Genomic DNA, 20,504 nt, shown 5'->3' with positions numbered 1-20,504 from the left:
CACCCCAATTCTTCAACTTCTAAACTTCTGTTTGGGACGATTGCTATCATGCTCCCTGTTCAACTCTAGAACAGTTCTTTTTTTCTTTCCAAGATTTCTCTACTCCTCTATCTTCAAACCTGCCCAAAATTTAATGAGCTGTATTTTATAACTTTATGGCTATTCTGATACTCTTTACACAGGGAAGTATTTTTATTTAATTTCTAAGAATGAGGATACATTTTTGCTGATCCAGCTTTATTTTCTCCTTGGATTAGGAACTAAAATTTAGACTTTGGAACTTGAATGGAGTCCAGCAAACTCATCAATGTAGAGATTGAATATGTAACCCCAACTTCATTAACATCTTGTTTCAATGAATTGATTGACCTGTTTCTAATCTTGGCTGGCTCCATTATGTATTCCAATCCCAGTCCTAGTTCTAATAATATATATATAAAGGCTTGGTAGATGAATATATATAGGTCTTTTATGGAAAAAATGTTTTAAGAGGAAATGCAGCTATTTCTTGAAATTGCTTTTAAAAGATTATATTAACAATGTTTTTTGGGACATAGCTAACCTAAGGTTGCTAATTCTTTGGTTGGCATGTAAAATAAACATTTACAACATAAATCTGTGTAGTAAAGATTAGTTTGACTTAAAACAGACTTTCCAATCCTTTGTCCTTTTTCATTGGTATAGTTGCTTGCTGTATCAAATCAGTCAAAAATGAATGAGACTTTGGCTATCAAATAGATCTAATACTAAATGCAAAATTCAAGACATATTATATTATTTTGTTTGCTAAATTTAGCCAGTTTAGAAGTCCACATATTTTAAAGAAATAGGCCACTTAGCAAATCTCCAAAGTCTCATTTTAAATTCTAGTTACTCTTGCATCTTTATTCTCAACTATTCATTTATTCATTCATTCACGCATCCAGAATGTAATGAGTACTTGCAAAGTGGATGGCACTAGGCAAAGAATTGTGTGAAGATCTAGTGGGAGAATTGAGACATATGCAAACAACTATAACACACACAGAACATGATACATCTTACCAGAAAGGCATAGAGGACTGTGAGCATTCATAAAATTGAAAAAAGGTAATGTTAATTGGGGAGGACTAAGAATGACTTCATTGAGCAGATATACTTTGCTCACAGTATAAAGAAAAAGAATCTAGACATATTCAAAATGAAGGAAAAGGGGAGGGAATATGTGAATAAGTCAAAGAGCAGAAGACTCTGGTAGAAGTGGAACATACTGATTGGTTGGAGTACAGTCTATAGAGATGTAATTGAAGATAAAATTTAAAATGAACACTAGATTAATGAGTCTTTAAAATTAGGTTAAGTTTTTGTTTTTTTTTTAATGGTAATAAGAGAACAAATTTTTTAAAAATCTGGTGTTGCTAAGTGGTTGAGCATCAACCTCTGAACTAGAAGGTCACCGTTCAATTCCTGGTCAGGGCACATGCCCTGGTTTCGGGCTCGATCCCCAGTAAAGGGAGTGCAGGAGATAGCCAATCAATGATTCTCTCTCATCACTGATATTTCTATCTCTCCCTCTCTTTTCCACTCTGAAACCAATTTTTAAAAAATCTAAAGTTATTTTTTGTTTGCTTTTTAGAAAGAAAATAATATTAAGATTAAAAAACAAACAAAGAAACATGAAAAACCATGACACCATTAGCTTCAAAAAACACTATTAAATCAATGTAGGTGAAAAATAAAAAGGCTCTGAATAAGGTAGCACAGTGAGAACAAAAGGATGAAATAAATTAAGACATGGTATAATTGAAATTGTGAAGTCCAGCTTTTAGAGGGATGAAAGCAGAAATGAGACAAGCTCAAAGAAGAATAAAAATTGGAGGGATCACAATACCACATATCAAGCTATATTACAAAGCCACTGTTCTCAAAACTGCCTGGTAATGGCAGAAGAACACATATATAGACCAATGGAACAGAGAACCCAGAAATCGACTCAAGCCACTATGCTCAATTAATATTTGTCAAATGAGGCAAGAGCAGACAATAGAGTCAAAACAGTCTCTTCAATAAATGGTGTTGGAAAATTGGACAGATACATGCAAAAAAATGAAACTAGACCACCAACTTACACCATACACAAAAAAATAAAATGGATAAAATATTTAAATGTAAGACAGGAAACCATAAAAATCTTAGAAGAATCCATAGGGAACAAAATATCAGGCACATGTCGTAGCAATATCTTTACCGATATAACTCCTAGGGCAATGGAAACTAAGGAGAATATAAACAAACTAGAGGTTCGGTGCAGGAAATTGGTGCACGGGTGTCCCTCAGCCCAGCCTGCACCTTCTCGAATCTGGGACCCCTTGAGGGATGTCCGACCGCCCATTTAGGCCCGATACCGATGGAGGACTGCTGGCTCCAAACCACTCGCCTGTCTCTGCCTGATTGCCCCTAACCGCTTCTGCCTGCCAGCCTGATCTCCTCCTAACCACTCCCCTGCCAGCCTGGTCGACGCCTAACTGCTCCCTGGCCAGCCCGACTGCCCCTAACTGCCCTCCCCTGCTGGCCTGGTCACCCCTAACTGCCCTCCTCTGCTGGCCGGTCACCCCTAACTTACCTCCCTGCTGGTCTGATTGTCCATAACTGCCCTCCCCTGCAGGCCTGGTCCCCCCCAATTGCCCTACCTTGTAGGCCTGGTCTCCCCCAACTTCCCTCCCTTGCAGGCCTGGGTCCCCCGCCCCCAACTGTCCTCCACTAACTGCCCACAACTGCCCTCCCCTGCAGGCCATCTTGTGGTGGCCATATTGTGTCCACATGGGGGCAGCCATCTTTGACCACTGGGGGTGGCCATCTTGTGTCTTGGAGTGAAGGTCAATTTGTATATTACTCTTTTATTAGATAGGATGGGACTACATCAAAATATAAAGCTTCTGCACAGCAAAAGAAACCATCAACAAAACAACAAGAAAGCTCACTGTAATGAGAACATATTTGCTAATGTTATCTTTGATAAAGGCCTAATCTCCAAAATTTATAAGGAAATCACACATCTTAACAAAAAGAAGATAAACAATCCAATTATTAAATGGGCAAAGGACCTAAATAGACACTTTTTGAAATTGTACATACAGAAGACCAAGAGACATATGAAAACATGCTTAAAGTCACTAATCATCTGAGAGATGCAAATCAAAATGACAATGAGGTATCATCTCATACCTGTCAAACTGGTTATCATCAACAAATCAACAAAGGACTAGTACTGGGGAAGGTGTGGAAAAAAAGAAACCCTGGTGCACTGCTGGTGGGAATGTAGACTGGTGCAGCCACTGTGGAAAACAGTATGGAGTTTCCTCAAAAAATTAAAAATAGAACTCCCATTTGACCCAGTAAACCCACTTCTAGGAATATATCCCGAGAAATCAGAAACACCAATCAGAAAGGACATATGCACCCCTATGTTCATGGCAGCACGATTTATAATAGCTAAGATTTGGAAACAGCCTAAGTGCCCATCAGCAGATGAGTGGATTAGAAAACTGTGGTACATCTACACAATGGAATACTACACTGCTGTAAAAAAGAAAGAACTCTTACCATTTGCAACAGCATGGATGAACATGGAGCACATTATGCTAAGCAAAATAAGCCAGTTGGAGAAAGATAAATATCACATGATCTCACTCACTTGTGGAATATAATAAACAACATAAACTGAAGAACTAAAATAGACTTAGAGGCAAAGAAGCACAGAACACACAGTCAAACTTCAGAGGGATAGTAGGAGTGGGGGTGGTGGGGGTTAGAGATCAACCAAAGGACTTGTATGCATGCATATAAGCATAACCAATGGACACAGACACCAGAGGGGTGAGGGCATGTGCTGGGGGTTGGGAGTGACCAGGGAGAGGTCAATGGGGGAAAAAGGAGACATATGCAATACTATATGTAATACTTTAAACAATAAAGAATCTAAAACTAAAAAAAGAAATGAGACAAGATCCATACTGTTTATAGAGTAGCACAAAGAAATAAAAAGAGAAAAATAAGCAAGAAAATTAGTTTAAATGTTCTGTTATTTAAATATTCTCCTATAGAGGTTATATCTTCTGTTCTTGGATCATTCAAATGTATTAAATTGCTTTCAAAGGAAAGTCCATTGACTCTGAAGTCTGATTGCTTCAGCATGAAAACTGACCACCCACTGATCCACTGGAGCCAAGGATGTCTGCCTGCTCCCCAAAGCAGCTTTCCTAAAGGTCAGTCAAAGTCAACCCTGTGTTTTCAGCTTCATGACAATAATCAGGTCTTGGCTTGCAGACTTTACAGAGCTGTATATTTTATAAGTTATATTTATCCAAGAATGCTATGCACAAGTCTTGTTCTAGATGCTGATTTCTGCCTCCAAGAGGCCCAACGACCAATGAGGAAGACCATCTTTTCTTCACTTGATTTTACTTCCTCACTACCTATTCATTACATAATCCTTTGAAATATGATTTTTGTCCTTGCTATTCAGCTGAAACACCTAATTCAAGTTATATCAATATAGTCACCACATTGAATAGCTTGTACTCAGTTCTCATTTACTATGATATTTGAAATTACTAATCACCTTTCTGGCCTCTGATCTATTTCCTGCCTTACCATCCCCTCCTCCTTCCTCCCTCCCCCCGCATTTTTAGTGCAAGCAGATACAAAACAAACACGTGCATAATTTTTTCTTTTGTTCTTCCATTTATTTCTGTGACACTTTACTAGTTTTTCAGACAATTCTCTTTTTCTTTTCCATTCTTCCTCTGGCCTTCCTCCTTTCTGGAATCCCTTTAATATGTATTTCTGCCAGGATTTTTTTCTGAGACTTTTTGTCACCTATTTAAATGCTCATTTCTTTGTTGACTTATTCTACCCTTAGAAATGAGCTCTCTTCCCTCTCTCTTTATTAAGATATAATGGACATATAACATACATTGTGTAAGTTTAAGGTGCACAATGTGATAATTTGATATACATATATATTACAAAATGATCACCACAATAATGTTAGTTAACACATCTACTAACTCACACAGTTACCACATTCTAGTTGTTGCTGTGGTGGTGAGAACATTTAAGATCCATTCTCTCAGAAACGTTTAAGTATATAATACAGTATTGTTAACTGTAGTCATCAGACACAACTTTTAAACATCTTACAGAAACAAGAGCACATAGAACTCTCAGTAACAGTAAGTAGGTTATGAAAGATACAGTTTAGACTAGGAAAGGTTGAGAGTGCTAGAAGGAAGATTGATAAGATAGGCAAAACCAGATACTGGAGGAACTTCTGTGTCAGAATAAAATAATAGATTGTACCCTATAGGCAAAGGAGAACAATTGAAACATTTCAATAGAGTGGTGGCAGCATCATGTTTTTGTTTTAGAAGGACCACACTGTAACACAGTGGAGAATATTCAAAATAAGAATGACAAATAGTTTTCAACTAGCATCAAGCTTCCATTAATTGGCACTGTCTTCAGAAAGATGCTGATGCTATATTTAGGAAAAGCTGGAATAAAGGCCATCATTACATATTCAGGTATGGCCATTATTCCAGGGACAACTTCCAAAAGACGTCTCCTGTAACTGCATCACTTCTAAAAAAAAATACATCTGACTCCACCACTAAATATTTAGGAAATGTGGGGCATATTGAAGATTTAATAAAAAGTATAAGTCAGGGAAAGATTCAGCTTCTGAGAGAAATAAAATATTTTTCCATTGTCAAAAATAACTGTGGCTGTGAAGGGTTCAGCAGTGGAGAAATGTAGATGACATGCCACATATTTGCCATCAAAGAGGTGGCAAGTGAAGCAAGGCCATGGGAACAACGGAAGAAGCAGTTAGGAGGCTGTTGCTGAAATCCAAAGTAGAAATGATGAAGTTCTAAATCAATGAATGTCAGTGGTGCTGGAGAGAAGAGGATGGGTTTAGGTGACATTAAGGGTGTAGCTGAAATTACTGACAGAACCATGTCATCACAATCATTTAAGTGGCAGGTGGAAGAAGAAAACTGAGATGAAGCCTCTATTTAGAGTCTGAAAACAACTCAGAAACTGAGTGGAGTCACAAAAGGCCAATTCCAGTTCAGAAAGAATAAAAAATGTTGCAGAGAGGTAAAGTATGAGATGATTGAAAGATGCCCATTGAATTTAGCTGCTAGGATAATTAACACTTTATTGATAAATTCAGTATCCTGGTGGGAGGGAAAACCAAGTTACATATTTTTATTTTCTCGCCTTCCATTCCAGCCCTTTCAAGAAGCTAAGCTATAAAAGTGAGGAGAGTGAGAGTGAAGCTTCTGAAAAGTTAAGGTCATAACTCCTTCTTGCTGTTTTTGATTAGGAAAGATTTGAGTATGTTTATAGATAATAAAAGACATATTTTGGGGAGGGGGACATAGAAGATACAGAAGATAGACCCCTGAGCTTCTGGAGAAACAGTGGGGAAATCTTAGAAGAGAAGAAGGAAACTAGAAAGTGGGTGTGGATGCAGATCAATTTGTAGGTGCTGGGGAGGAAGCTAAGGGAATTCAAATATAGATTTTTTTTGTTCAGTCAAGTAGGTTCATTTCCTGATAGAGAGGGAGATAGAGGACTTTGGAAGAATACTAATATTTGTATTGTAAATTATGGTCATTTAGAGACAGGTGACTAGCAACAAGTAAAATATTCTTTGAGCATTTCTGAAAAGCAAACTGTGGTTTTCAAATGGAGTTGGTAGTTCTTATCCTTGGTAGTTCTCTTAGTTTGATAAAACCTGTACTTGTTTGTTTGGAACAATGCTGGCAAGCGAGGCCTGCTTCACCCTCCAATTCTTGGGGCTGGTGTCCCTGGGGGTTGGGGGAACACCCAGGGCATCTGGCAAAGCTGATTCTTTCTCAATGACTCCCTGAAGAAAGTCTTTGGAACTTACTCCTTCTAGCTTTATGTAGTTTTCATAGAAGTACAAGGATATAATAAAAATACAATTTTTTTCCTCTTCTCTTCCTTTCTCTTTCCTTTCTCTCCCTTTGACTAACAGAATGTATAATTAATTAATCAAATGTACGTATTTAACCTTATGTTCTGGCTAAGATCTGGCAGTTCCCAGTTGACCAGGCAAGAACAAAAAGACTTTTAATACTGAACTTACACACCTGGACACCAGGAATGCAGAGACTGATCAATTAGGTCTCAGAAACACCAGGATGATGCACACTGGATCACCACTTGACTGGTTTCAGAACTCTGACCCTCCTGTTCTGGGAACCAGTAATTAAGACATTCATAAAGACCCAAGACTCCTACATGAACTCAAATTCTAGGACTGCACATCACCAGAACCCCACTTGTGCTCTCTACTTTTATTCCCTTCCCCTGACTCCCCTATATAATTATTCCTAACAAGCTTAAGGAGAAGGTAGATGTTAGGGTTTTTACCCTTCACATTCCAAGATTTTGGGCATATGGTATTATTAAACACTCACTTATAATCCAATTTCTGTCTCTGTTTTTTGGCTGAGTAGTGACAGGTAGACTGAGCTCTGGTAGTTGACCTCTGATTTTAGTTCTTGTCATTTGATTATCCTATTAGAGCCTCATCATGGGGTGTCTTCAACTGGCTAAATATTGTTATAACTGAATAACCAGTTTGGACCTTCTACCCAATCCCATGAAATTATATTTTTCTCTAGATGCCTCTAGATTAAAAGCTTCAATCGTTGGGTTGGTTCTGTCCCCATTGACCATATACATCTTTCTCCAGTAAAAATCTACGAGTTTTCTCCTCATCTGATTAATACCAGTGAGCAACCTCTCCCCAGGACAGAAAACCAATAGGTTATTTACAGTAACTGACCAGCATGCTGTTTTGGGATGTAATGAGATTGGCTGCTAGACTCTATAAGATGTCCAACTACAGCTGTGGTTTACAGATACTCAACAACAGGGTAGTGTCAATGATCATAGAGATTGTGTTTGACAGCCCTGAGAGATACAAACCAGGGAATCTGTTATTACTGATTACTCTTATGGAATGTGGTTGGTTGATTGTTTAAGGTATGTGACCCAATGGGTTGACATTTTAATTATATACACACGTGTGTGTGTATGCTGTATGTACACTGGTGTGTAAACACATACAACAAAGTGCACTCTACTGCTTTAGGTCTTGATTTGGTTAGCTGAAAATTTGACTCAGTAAAGGTTCACATGCCCTTATCAATAACTATGAAATCATAAATGGTCTGAAAAAAAAATGGTTCTAAAATATGGGTAAATTCATTTGGTGGCAAAACTTGACTTTAGTAGATGCAATTGTAGCTACTTTTAGTTTTCTAATTTAGTGTGCATGATTTCCTGAAGAAATATTAGCTTTGTGGTTATAGGGTCTTCTATCTCTATATCCTGATCAGGGAGTTACATGCTATAAAATATATACTATATAACTTCTAAAATCTGAAAAATTCTGAATAGCAAAACACATTCATTCCCAAAGATTTTAGATAAGGAATTGAGAGCCTATGCTTATGCCCATCCTGTCAAAATGTGATTATTTGCCTGAACATTTAATTTCATTTTGATTTTTTTTGTTTTTGTTTTTGTTTAAATTCCTTTATTGATTAAGGTATCACATATTTGTCCTCATCTCCCCATTCCCATCCCACACCCCTCCCCACGCATGCCCCCACCCCCCTGTTGTCCTTAACCACTGGTTAGGCTCATATGCATGCACACAAGTCCTTTGCTTGATTTCTCCCCTTTATCCCCACCCTCTCCTACCCTCCCTCTGAGGCCCAACAGTCTGATCCATGCCTCCTTGTTTCTGGGTCTGTTCTTGTTCATCAGTCTACGTTGTTTATCATTTCCCCTAGATAAGTGAGATCATGTGCTACTAGAAATACACTTATAAGAACCGAAAATGAGACAAGCAATACTGGTTATGCTGAAAGGCAAATGAATTGGTCTACAGTGAATTTCTTTCTGGGCCAACAGTTCTTTTTGAGACCCAATTTCAATGTCAAACAGTTCCTTATGTGTACATGTCAGCAATGATATTTCAGTTCTGGATGGTGGACAGATGGTGGTAATGCAGGTCCGACCCTCTCTGATTTGGTCCTGGGCAACCTGCAGTGATGCACAGCTGCTAACTGCTAGTATGGCAAGGCGACGTAAGCGTCTTCCATCTCTGGACTGCTTCTCTTCTGTCTTCATGGCTGGGGTAGTCCTGTCGATTCCTCTCTGTTGCCGGAATCCACATGGTCTCGGAGTTGTTGGTTATTGATATCTAAATCCAGCCTACCACCAGGAATGCTCAGGGCCTACTCAAGAAGGCAAATAATCCTTTCCACTAATATTTACAGGGTAAAATAAGATTGATGTTACAGTAATAAATTTGACAGTAAAATAGTAGTCAAGTTTTCAGGGTAATTTAAATTGGCTAATTGAAACAAGTGAATATTCTAGAAAAATTAATTGTACTGCACAAAAAGCAGTTCCTAAAGTGTTAACCAAATTTTTATTGGTAGTTCATCTCATGATAAAATTGCATAACACGTAATGAACCCAAAGCAGTAATATTATAGTGCAAAAAATTAAAATTTAAAAGCTATCAAGACTACATTATAAAATTTTCAAAAGCCTCCTAATATTTAAATCAAAAAAGGGGGAATAGTAGAAGAATATCATGTAAGGAAAAATATCCTGTAAGTAAATTACATCTAGAAAACTTGTACTTTAGAAAATTAATTGTAAGGCTAAAAGCAAGACACCCATGAAAAACACACATGGTGTAAAAACAAGCCAGAGGAAAATCATTTGGACCAAAAATGCAAAAGGATCCCAAGTCAATTTTATAGAAAATATCCCTTTATTAACTTTTGGTCGAGAATATGTTTGTATATTTTCAGAAAACAACTCTGAGACCATGTGGATTCCAGCAACAGAGAGTAATTGATGATCTTTTAAACTTAAAAAAAAATAATTCAGTGATGCTCAAATTCTATTGCACAATGAAATTACTTGGGAGGTTTTAAAAATATTGAAGTCTAGCCCCCACTCCCAGAAATTCTTATTTAATTCATGTGGGATGTAAACTGGGTGTCAGCATTAAAACTGCCCAATTAATTCTAGTGTGCAGCAAAGTTTTGAAGACTATTTTATAAACCTATTGCAGTTATTTCCTGGGACATGAATGTCAATGGAGCCACGCCTGGACATCTTGGGGATGCTGACACTTGAATTAAATTTGACTACATAGACACCACTCTTGTGTTAAAGCACCCCAAGATGTTTTGTGGTATGGTGGATTTTGCTTTTGGTCTTCTGCATGGGGCTCTCTTTGGTACTAGAGTCACAACATCACCTTTTTAAATCCCTGTAGCACAAAGATCTTCAATTTTTCCTAATTATACATCAATACTTGTGTTATTTGGAGTAAGTATAACTACAGCTAAATTTAGGTACACACATCCTCCAAAATATTTAATTACATAACTGATTTTTGTCTTCTAAATTAAATGATCATTGTGAATGCAACATATGTTTAAAATGTTTGCCCCATTTGTGTCCTAGATATTTTAAAAGAAAACATATTATTTTCTAATACATCTTCTGCCCAACTTCATCCAATCTAGGTTGTGAATACTTACAAATACAAAAAAAAAATTAATTAAGAGAAGACTTTCCAGAAAACCTGGGTGTCAGTTTGGTTTCTATTTGGTTCCTAATCCTATTGCTGCCTTACCTACTTGGAGAATTGTAATAATTTCAGAGTTAGTGCCTTCCCAGATCCATGTAAGTTATGCCAACTTTATAAAAATACTGGGTTTCAAGAATGAAAGAAACCACTTTTTTTCAGGATTAAAAAATGTGAATATAAAAGCACACAGATTTTTTTTTTCATTGCAAAGAATGGAGAAAGATTTAAATGTTTTTTCAACCGATGCAGAAGGAAAATTCTCCTTGTTGGTGATTGAGTTATAATGTAGCAAATTCACTTCCATTTATGGAAAATGTTTTCTTTGTATTGTTAAAGGAGGAAAATGAATTAGTCAGGAGGGAGCCTGCAGCAGTCCTTTTCCCAAGGGAAGAATGACTAAAAAGTATACGTTTAGTATTTGTCACAACTTAAAAGAAAATAACTTGCTTTCACATTGACTAGGTGGCTATTTCTGTTACCTAGATCTTCAAAACCAGAATTTGTTTTTATAAGCAGATGCTGTTTTCTCAGCATTTTGCTTTGCTAGCTATCCAAATAGCAATTAAGGCACAGCCAGCTTTGGAATTTGTGAGGCAATATAGTGAGGAGCACAGCTTTAGTGCAGTAAGCCAACATTCTCTAAGAGGTGTTTTCACCTACTTCCCTCACCTAGAAGCTGGAATCTTGACTGTAATTGTCAATTGGAAGCCACCCAAGAGAGAAAACTATATAATAACTGAGAGGATCTTTTATTTGAAATAGCATTAAGTAAGCACTCAAGGCTTGCTTAAGAATGACCAGGTCCAGCCGAAACCGGTTTGGCTCAGTGAATAGAGCGTTGGCCTGCGGACTCAAGGGTCCCAGGTTTGATTCTGGTCAAGGGCATGTACCTTGGTTGCGGGCACATCCCCACTAGGGGGTGTGCAAGAGGCAGCTGATCGATGTTTCTCTCTCATCGATGTTTCTAACTCTCTATCCCTCTCTCTTCCTCTCTGTAAAAAATCAATAAAATATATTAAAAAAAAAAAAAAAAAGAATGACCAGGTCCATACTGTGAAGTAAACGACTGAGTTAACTATAAAGTAGGCTGAAGAGTAAACATATATTTATAACTGAAAATGATATGCTTGTGATTCCAATGTTATTGCCTCGCTATGAGAGAGAGAACTAGTCTTTATACCCTGGGTGTATTTGAACCTTCCTTTGTGTTATGAATTCTGGTCTTGGCCTCTCTGCTAATCCTCTGTGTCCTAAAATTGCCTGCCTGGAATTAATTGTTTCTTTGTATTTTAAGTTTGGACTTTTTTCGGGGAATTTTGTCTCTGTGCTTGCTCATAATTAATATATCAACTATTTCTGTATCTATAGCTATTGCCATTTCTAATGATTGTTACACAAATTCAGGCAATGCCGAGAGCTGAAGTGTGAATTCTTTTTTCTCTACATGCACAGTCTGCTTTCCTGAAAATGAATTTTCTACGCATACTGTGCTATGTAGTTCTCAGGGTTTGGTCTGTTACTCACCCCACCCTAACTTGTCCTGAGTTGGACTGTAATGGTGTGAAAACCCTGTTAGTTCAGTGTTGGGGGAGTTGTGTGGGCAGAGGGGGAGAAAAGGAAACTGAGCCTCTGTAGGAATTTTTCAGAAAGGCTCCCCAACTATACTACAACACTCTCAAATATAATACCACCCATGTGCCTCCATGCTCACAGAGGACAAACCAATAGAGGCAAGTCTCAAGCAATACAGGATTTGAGATTTGTTGATTTAACAATTTCACTTTGACTCTGAGTGAGAAAGAATAGCACAGACAAGAGATTCTGAGGGTAGAAAATCTCAATGTCCAGATGTGAGTATGCAGCCCCATGGTTACAAGTCCAGCCAGGAACACTCCAACTGTTACTCCTTCAGTTTAATTGATGAGGTTTCATTTGGGGCTAGGCATTCCTGGGAATTAAAGGTAGCCAAGATGCTCTCCCTGCCCTCATAGAATCTCCTTCAGAAGGCCCACACACTATTTTGATCATAACGTACTTCCCAGCCATGTGTCTTCTTATGTAGACACTCAAAACTATCTTTTTTTTAAAAATACATTTTATTGATTTTTTACAGAGAGGAAGGGAGAGGGATAGAGAGCTAGAAACATTGATGAGAGAGAAACATCGACCAGCTGCCTCCTGCCCACCCCCTACCGGGGATGTGCCCGCAACCAATGTACATGCCCTTGACTGGAATCGAACCTGGGAGCTTTCAGTTCGCAGGCCAACGCTCTATCCACTGAGTCAAACCAGTTTCAGCTCAAAACTATCTTTTTTTGGAGAGTGTCATAATCAGAGTATCACTTGGCCCACGGTGAAGCCCCCTGGAACCTAAACTCCTATACATGTAAAATAGTATCAGCTTCAAATCCCTGGGTCTCAGGTCCCAAGAAAAAGGACACTTACCAATGCATTCATCAAAGGGAAATTTGGTTTCCTCTATTACTTTAAAAATCATTTTTTAACAAGAAAGAAATATGACTGGGGAGACACTCTGGCAGTATTCTTTTTTCTTTAGAGCAAGAAAATAAAATTAGAGAAACATTGCATAAACCCCAACGCAACGTTCTATGCATGGTGGGTATGTAATAGATGTTGACTTAACTTGGGCTAAAGAGAAACCTGAGTAGTGCTGTGTGCACTGGAAAGTACTCCCACCTAGTAAGGAGAACTGGTTAATTGATAAATAATAATTTATTTCTAGATGTTCTTGAATATATTGAGTTGTTTACTCACACCCCCTTCAACTCTTAAACTGTTTTGAACAGATTATATAGTTCTAAGACCAGACCCATGAGCAGTCAGTATCATTACTGTATGTCCATAAGAATAGTTTACTCCATATCTTACCAGAAAAACAATGTGGATACATGTGAAATAGATCTTGGCAGTAACAAAAAAAAATGAATGCTGGTATCCAGGCCCTTATTATAACCGCAGGATCATACAGCAGACCTGCTTCAGAGTTGAGAGAAATGTGATAAGTGGAGTGAAAGAGAACTTTGCAATAGTGTCTATTTGATTCTAATTGTTCACAGCTTAATAATGCCTTCATATCTAAACATTGTACGAGGCAAAAGGCAGGACAAAACTGTCACTGGAGGTTTTTATTTTACCTTAGGGTTTTGTGGAATTTTTGTTTAACTTAACAATGATAACCCTAACCACAGCATTTGCTTGGAATTTAATGACTAGATGGGACTAATTGAGAATGGATAGAGACCAATCCCTAAGACACATTATACACTATGGTCACGATGGATTGAATACTATCCAATAAAATTAGGAAATATCAAGCATTTATATTCTGAACTCTATGTCTCACAATAAGCCTATTAAACACATAGCTAGTAAGTTACTGAAAACTCTACTACACAAACTCTGCTACTGGATAAAGGTCACCCTGATTTTGGTGGAGTCAGAGCCCAAGCTGATCGATAAATATTACTAGAACAGTATAACTCTCAACCAGGAATGCCTTTCCTCATCTCCTTTGACCCCCATTCCATCCACCACAGGTTAAAGAAAAGTTCTTAAGGTTTAAACTCATTTTATCAATCAGGCCAGAAGCACTGAATCTCTGTTCCCTCCCCCTTTGTTCTGGTTTCTGAGGGCAGCTGTAAAAGACCCCAAACTGGGTGGCCTAACTGAAATTTATTCTCTTCCAGTTCTGGAGGCCAGAAATCTGAGATGCAGGTCCCAGCGGGGTTGGTTCTTCCTAGGGGCTGTGAGGAACAATCTGTCCCATGCCTTTCCCCTAGCTTTTGGTGGTTTGCTGGCAATATTTGGAGTTGCTTGGCTTCTAGATACATTACCCTGATCTCTTCCTTATGTTCACATGCCTTTTTCCTATGTCTACCTCTGTGTCCACATTTCCCCCTTTTATAAGGACACCAGTTATACTGAATAAGAGCTACCCAAATGACCTAATTTTAACTTCATTACCTCTACTAAAGACCACATTTTGAGAGACTGAATATAGGACTTCAGCATATCGGGTTTTTTTTGTTTTTTTTGGGGGGGGTGGGGGAGAGAGGGGCGCAAATTTCAACCCATAGCACCAGGCATTCACCATGGGCAGTCTCCATCCTCATTCTGATCTGATCTACCTGATGTTAGGTTATAGGTAGAATATTAACATGAAATCATTCAGCCCCATGGGTTTCTGTGGGAAAGGGGATTATCTAATCAGTGGGCAAATAATGCTTTTTCCTCTCACCAGTTAAGACCATCACTAGACGATACAGTGCTCAGGATAAAGCAGTACTTAATCTCTTTTATAGATCACTAGAGGTCCGGTGCACAGAATTCATGCACTGGGTGTGTGTGTGGGGGGGAGTCCCTCCACCTGGCCTGTGCCCTCTCACAGTCCAGAGCCCCTCATTCATTACTGCTCACCTGCTTGCTGCTCCTTACTGCTTGGCTCACTACTTAGCACTGCTGCAGAGGTGGGAGAGGCTCCCACCACCGCTGCTGCGCTAGCCAGCCATAAGCCCAGCTTCTGGCTGAGCGGTGCTCCCCCTGTGGAAGCACACGGACCACTAGGGGGCAGCTCCTATGTTGAGCGTCTGCCCCCTAGTGGTCAGTATGCATCATAGCAAACGGTCCTTCCACTGGTCATTCTGCTGTTCAGTCGATTTGCACATTAGGGTTTTATTATACAGGACTAGAGGCCCGGTGCACGAAATACGTGCACTAGAGTGGTGTCTTTCAGCCCAGGCTGCACCCTCTTCAATCTGGGAGAGGCAGTCAGACATCCCTCTCACAATCTGGAACTGCTAGCTCCTAATCACTCACCTGCCTGCCTGATCACCCCCTAAGCTCTCCCCTGCCAGCATGATTGACACCTAACTGCTACCCTGCCAGCTTGATCGCCCCCAACTGCCCTCCCCTGCAAGCCTGGTTGCCTCCAACTGCCCTCCCCTGCAGGCCATCTTGTGACAATGTGGGAGCAGCCATCTTGTGACAACGTGGGGGCGACCATCTTGTGACGACATGGGGGCAGCCATCTTGTGGTGGCAATCTTGTGATGATATGGGGCGGCCATCTTGTGATGACGTGAGGGTGGCCATCTTGTGGCGGCCATCTTGTGATGATGTGGGGGTGACCATCTTGTGGTGGCTACCTTGTGACAACATGGGGGTGGCCATCTTGTGATGTGAGGGTGTGAGGGTCAATTTGCATATTACCTCTTTATTATATAGGATGCTTGTACATGTGGGCATGTACACCCCCCACACACATACACATGTCTAAGAAATTTGTGTGAAAATATCCAAGGGAAACCCTGAAAATAAATAGTTACATGCCACACATGCTAAATACAAAATAAAAGCTCCTTGCCAGGAAGGAGTCATTATATAAAGACCCTAGCAAGCCTGTGTCTTTTTGTACAGAAGCAGCAGACTCACCTCCTTCTCCTTCACTGACTACACAGCTCTAATGATCTGGCCCAGGAAGCATCTTGGGAAACTCTTCTGGTTTTTGGACTGACAAAGGTAACTACTTGGGGTTAGAACAACCCTTCTTTGGGTTGACAGTTTGGGGCCAGGCTCACATATGTCTACAACTGGGAGTGTAGCAGTTAGAAAGAAGAAGGGCAGAGCAAATGCTGACTTATTGTGGCCGATTTGGTTTTCTTTCAAATGCAGAAGTTCTGATAGAGCAATCTTGAAGCATATCCAAATCTGCTAATATGCCACCTATGTACCTAAGATAATGATTATGATATGCATAGAAATTAAGTATTTCCTTGAGGTGGAGATGACATTTTAAAAGAAGAACTGGTAATCTTTTATAAGTAATGATCCATGAGCTATGTTTTCAAAAGGTATCTGTGCTTTGAAATGTTGTTGCACCCACATACACACACACACACACACACACACACACACACACAGGGAAGCAACCTTTTGAGGTGGTATCTGCCTGCTTTGCTCTGGTATGTAACAAGCCCTGCAGTCCTTTACAGTAGGTGGGCTTCCTCTACACTGTGCTTACTAGCTACACAGCCTCATCTTGTGTAGAGGATGCTGCTAACAATGGCTGAACCTGAGGAGACACCTGGTGGAGAATGAAAGCATTTTTCTCTCTGGGTAAGGTGTACTTATTTCTTATTTTCCAATATTTCAGGTGATAAGAGATCATGAATCTTTGCATTCATTTTTAGCATTCTAGAGATGAGAAGCAATTATACAAGCAGTTACAAAGACGCTGTGCTAATTTAGCCTCCTTGTAGTGTAGCTTATATGCTATGAGTTTAATTATTACTTATTAATTCACGCACCTATTTATTCACAGGTGCACCAGGGAGCAGAGGTCTTGGTCCCTGTGGGAAGCTCTTATATTGAACTATGGAGGCAGGTCATGCAGTCACCAAGAACAGGGACTGAGAGTGTCATTGTGTGGGATTGAGACTATATGTCAATGTTAAATGCTACATAAGCAGAGAATAAATGAATAGGTGAGAACTCACGAGTGAATGGATGGATTACAAGTGGGTGTTAATAAGTAAAAGATTTGATTGAGTAGAGAGGGAGAAGTGGCCGCTAGGATTGAGTATATAGGGAAAGATAATGTGTGTGAATGGCTGGTGGGAAGGACACCAGCCTATCTTTATCAGAGAACTATATGAGGGAATAACGAGAGATAAATTGTACTAGCTAAAGTACAGCTTCCTGAAAGGAAGTTTCTTAATCTTGTAACTAAAAATCTGTCTAGTTTCAAATGATATGTTCAGTAGGCAACCTGGGGTAATGGAATCAAAATGGTTTTGGAGTGACAAGTAATGACTGATCTCTGACTGTTCCTGAAGAACTCTGTGGTCTTGAGCAATTTGTCATTTACTTATTACTACTAAACCCAGCCCAAACTCAGTGGTTTAAAACTCGAATCATATATTATTTTTCATGGGTTTGCTGGTCAGGTAACCTACCTTGGGCTTAGCCAGAGTGGCTCTACTTCAACTTGCTCTCATCTTTCTCTTGGGACCCACTGGCCATCTGGGGCACGTTCTTCTCATATTGTTGGTGAAGGATCAGCGCATAAATGTAAACATACAGGTTTCTTGAGCCTGAAAAAAGAATTGATATACCACTGCTTCCCTCTTGTATTAGCCAATGCAAGTGATAAAGGCAAAATCACAGTCTAAAGATGGCAAATATTCTCCATTCCTTTTGTGGGAGGAACCTGAAGTCACATGGAAAAAGGGATTGATACAGGGAAGGGTGAGGGATTTAGCCAATAATGCAATACATCACAGGCAATACCCTCAAATCCCCAGCCATACTGTCTTCATCTCCAAAACAGTAATGTCTGCCTTTTCACCTCAAAGATTATGAAGATAAATATAATGTATTATGAATTTTTACTGGCAGTAAAGCATAACGCAAAGTAAGAGATAATTATTTTGTACCTGCTTATATTCTCTCACCTTAGCAAAAACAGAAAATTTCTTTAACAGCCATCTTCCACCTAATGGACTGCTCCAGATGACCACTGGCTATTTCCATGGGGATGGTGGTGGAGCGGAACAGAGTTTCACATGTCTGAGCTCCAGTTCCTAACCTCACAGTTAATTCTCCAGGGTGTTTTGTTTTTGGGGTGGGGGCAGAGATTTAAACTATTGGAGCTGTGGATATTAATATAATCTGAGATTTGAGAGATGAAAGAGGTGACCAAGCTGATTTAGAACTGAAGTCTGTTCAAAGCGAAAGCATGTGGAGATCATGCACTGAGAAGAAAAGAGGAACTGGCAACTAGAGAGAGACACATGTTGCCACTTTCCCTGATAATTTTCCACTCCTAGTGACTAAATCTAAAGGCATGTCCCCACAAGTTAAACTTCAGAATGGTGTGTTTCTGTTGCAAAATTGCAGCTACATTCCTTAAAGGCAGAGTTGCCATTCAGGTTGCTCAAATGTTTTGACTGGGTTAAAATAAAAACTTTTGGAAACAAATCTATTTACAAAGTCTTTGGAATCCTTCAGATGTGTGTTCTTTTTCTCTCTCCCTCACTCTGTTTTTGTTTTTTTTTTTTTTGAAAGGCAATGCCTTGTAGCGCCTTTTTCTGAGATAGAAAAAAAAAAAATCAATGATCAACAACACTCCAGCACTCAAGAACAACCTAGAAATAACAGATCAGTCTGTGTGTGTGACAGAAGAGGAGAGTGTATGTGGTGAGAAAAGCAGCTACTGTTTCAGACTTCCACAGGGCAATTTTAAGGAACAGTGCAGAAAACAGAAAACATGATTGGAAAAAGGTGAGGGAAACGCCAATTCCACAGAGTTGTGAGGACCCTGGAATGTGTATGCAGCTGACATGAACCCACTCTCTCTTTGTGGACAGTTCTGCTGTTCTCCTAGCCTCACTGACACTGAGCAGACCTACCTGTCTCTCTACTATAGCATGGGGGCAGAGGGCTAGCCAGTTAAGAGATAGCAGGCAGTGGCTGCTAATGCCTGCCTTGAAGTTCTTTAAGTACAAGTGGCTAGACACTATGGTTTATAACAAATAGCAAAACAAACCCAAGTTCCCTTCAGACAATGAAAGAGACATAGACTTGAAAGTCAAATAGCTGTGGTTTGTTTATTTTTAAACTATTTTATTGAGGTATGCTTGATATTAAAAAAGCTGTATATATTTGATGGATACAACTTGATGAGTTTGGAGATAAGTATATATATCCATGAAAACATCATCAAAATCTATGCCATAAACATATCCATCACCTTCCAAAATTTTCTCCTGCCCCCTATTTTATTCTTGTTATTATTTGTGTGGGGGTGACAAGAACACTTGACATAAGATTCAGCCTCTTAGCAAATTCTAAGTATACAATATAGTATTATTAACTATAGCCACTATGTTATACAGTAGAGCTTTAGGATTTATTCATCTGTAGAAATGAAACTTTGTAGCTGTGTTTTATAATCCAGGTTTACTAGCATAGTTACTAGCATAGCCTTAGACTAGTGTCTGAACTCCTCTATGTCTATATTCTCATATGTGGGAAAGAAAGAAATTAATAACACACATATTCTTGTGAGAATCACATCAGGTAATGTGCATAAATAATCTAGCAAAACAGCCTGTACAAAATAGGTACTTATCATGCCAGTTCCAGATGTGAAATTAGGGAAACAGGAGGCAATCTTAGATATATTAATTATTTATATGAGGATTTAGAGTCTACTAACATCAAGAGAGTCACATGGGCTTGTGTACCAACTCTGAATGATTGGCAGTATCTGGCTGAAGAATTAGAACAAGGATGATTTTGAGTAAGGGGTCAGTAAGAAATTACATGGTGATGGATTATTACTGTCTGTAGTGAGTGAGGAAAGAGAGAAGGGGGACAAATATGCCATACACTTGTTATTTCCCGATAAGTACCAATAGACAAAAATAAATCAAAGTAACACAATCTTCAAAAATCACATGGCCTAGTGGGAGAGAAATATCAAAAGATGCTCTACCCTGATAATCTGGGAAGATGTCTCTTAGTGTATTTATTCCAGAAGAAGGTGTCACTGAAAGTTTCCAAACAGATGATCTTGAGCTATGATGAATGGCAGTTAGCCAGGAGGAGGGTGGAGGAAAAGAAGCATCTATTCTTGTAAGAGGAAACAATATAGACAAAGACAGGGTCAAGAGAGACTATAGCATGAAGGTGAAGAATGGAAAGGCTTGTAAATTTGGAAGACGGCATTTGTATGGGGAAGTGGCTGAAGGTGAGATTTTTGAGACAGGCAGGTGTGT

The sequence above is a fragment of the Eptesicus fuscus genome, chromosome 8 (genome assembly GCF_027574615.1).
Source record: "Eptesicus fuscus isolate TK198812 chromosome 8, DD_ASM_mEF_20220401, whole genome shotgun sequence".
Taxonomy (NCBI): Eukaryota; Metazoa; Chordata; class Mammalia; order Chiroptera; family Vespertilionidae; genus Eptesicus; species Eptesicus fuscus.
Note: the sequence above shows the minus strand (reverse complement) of the source record.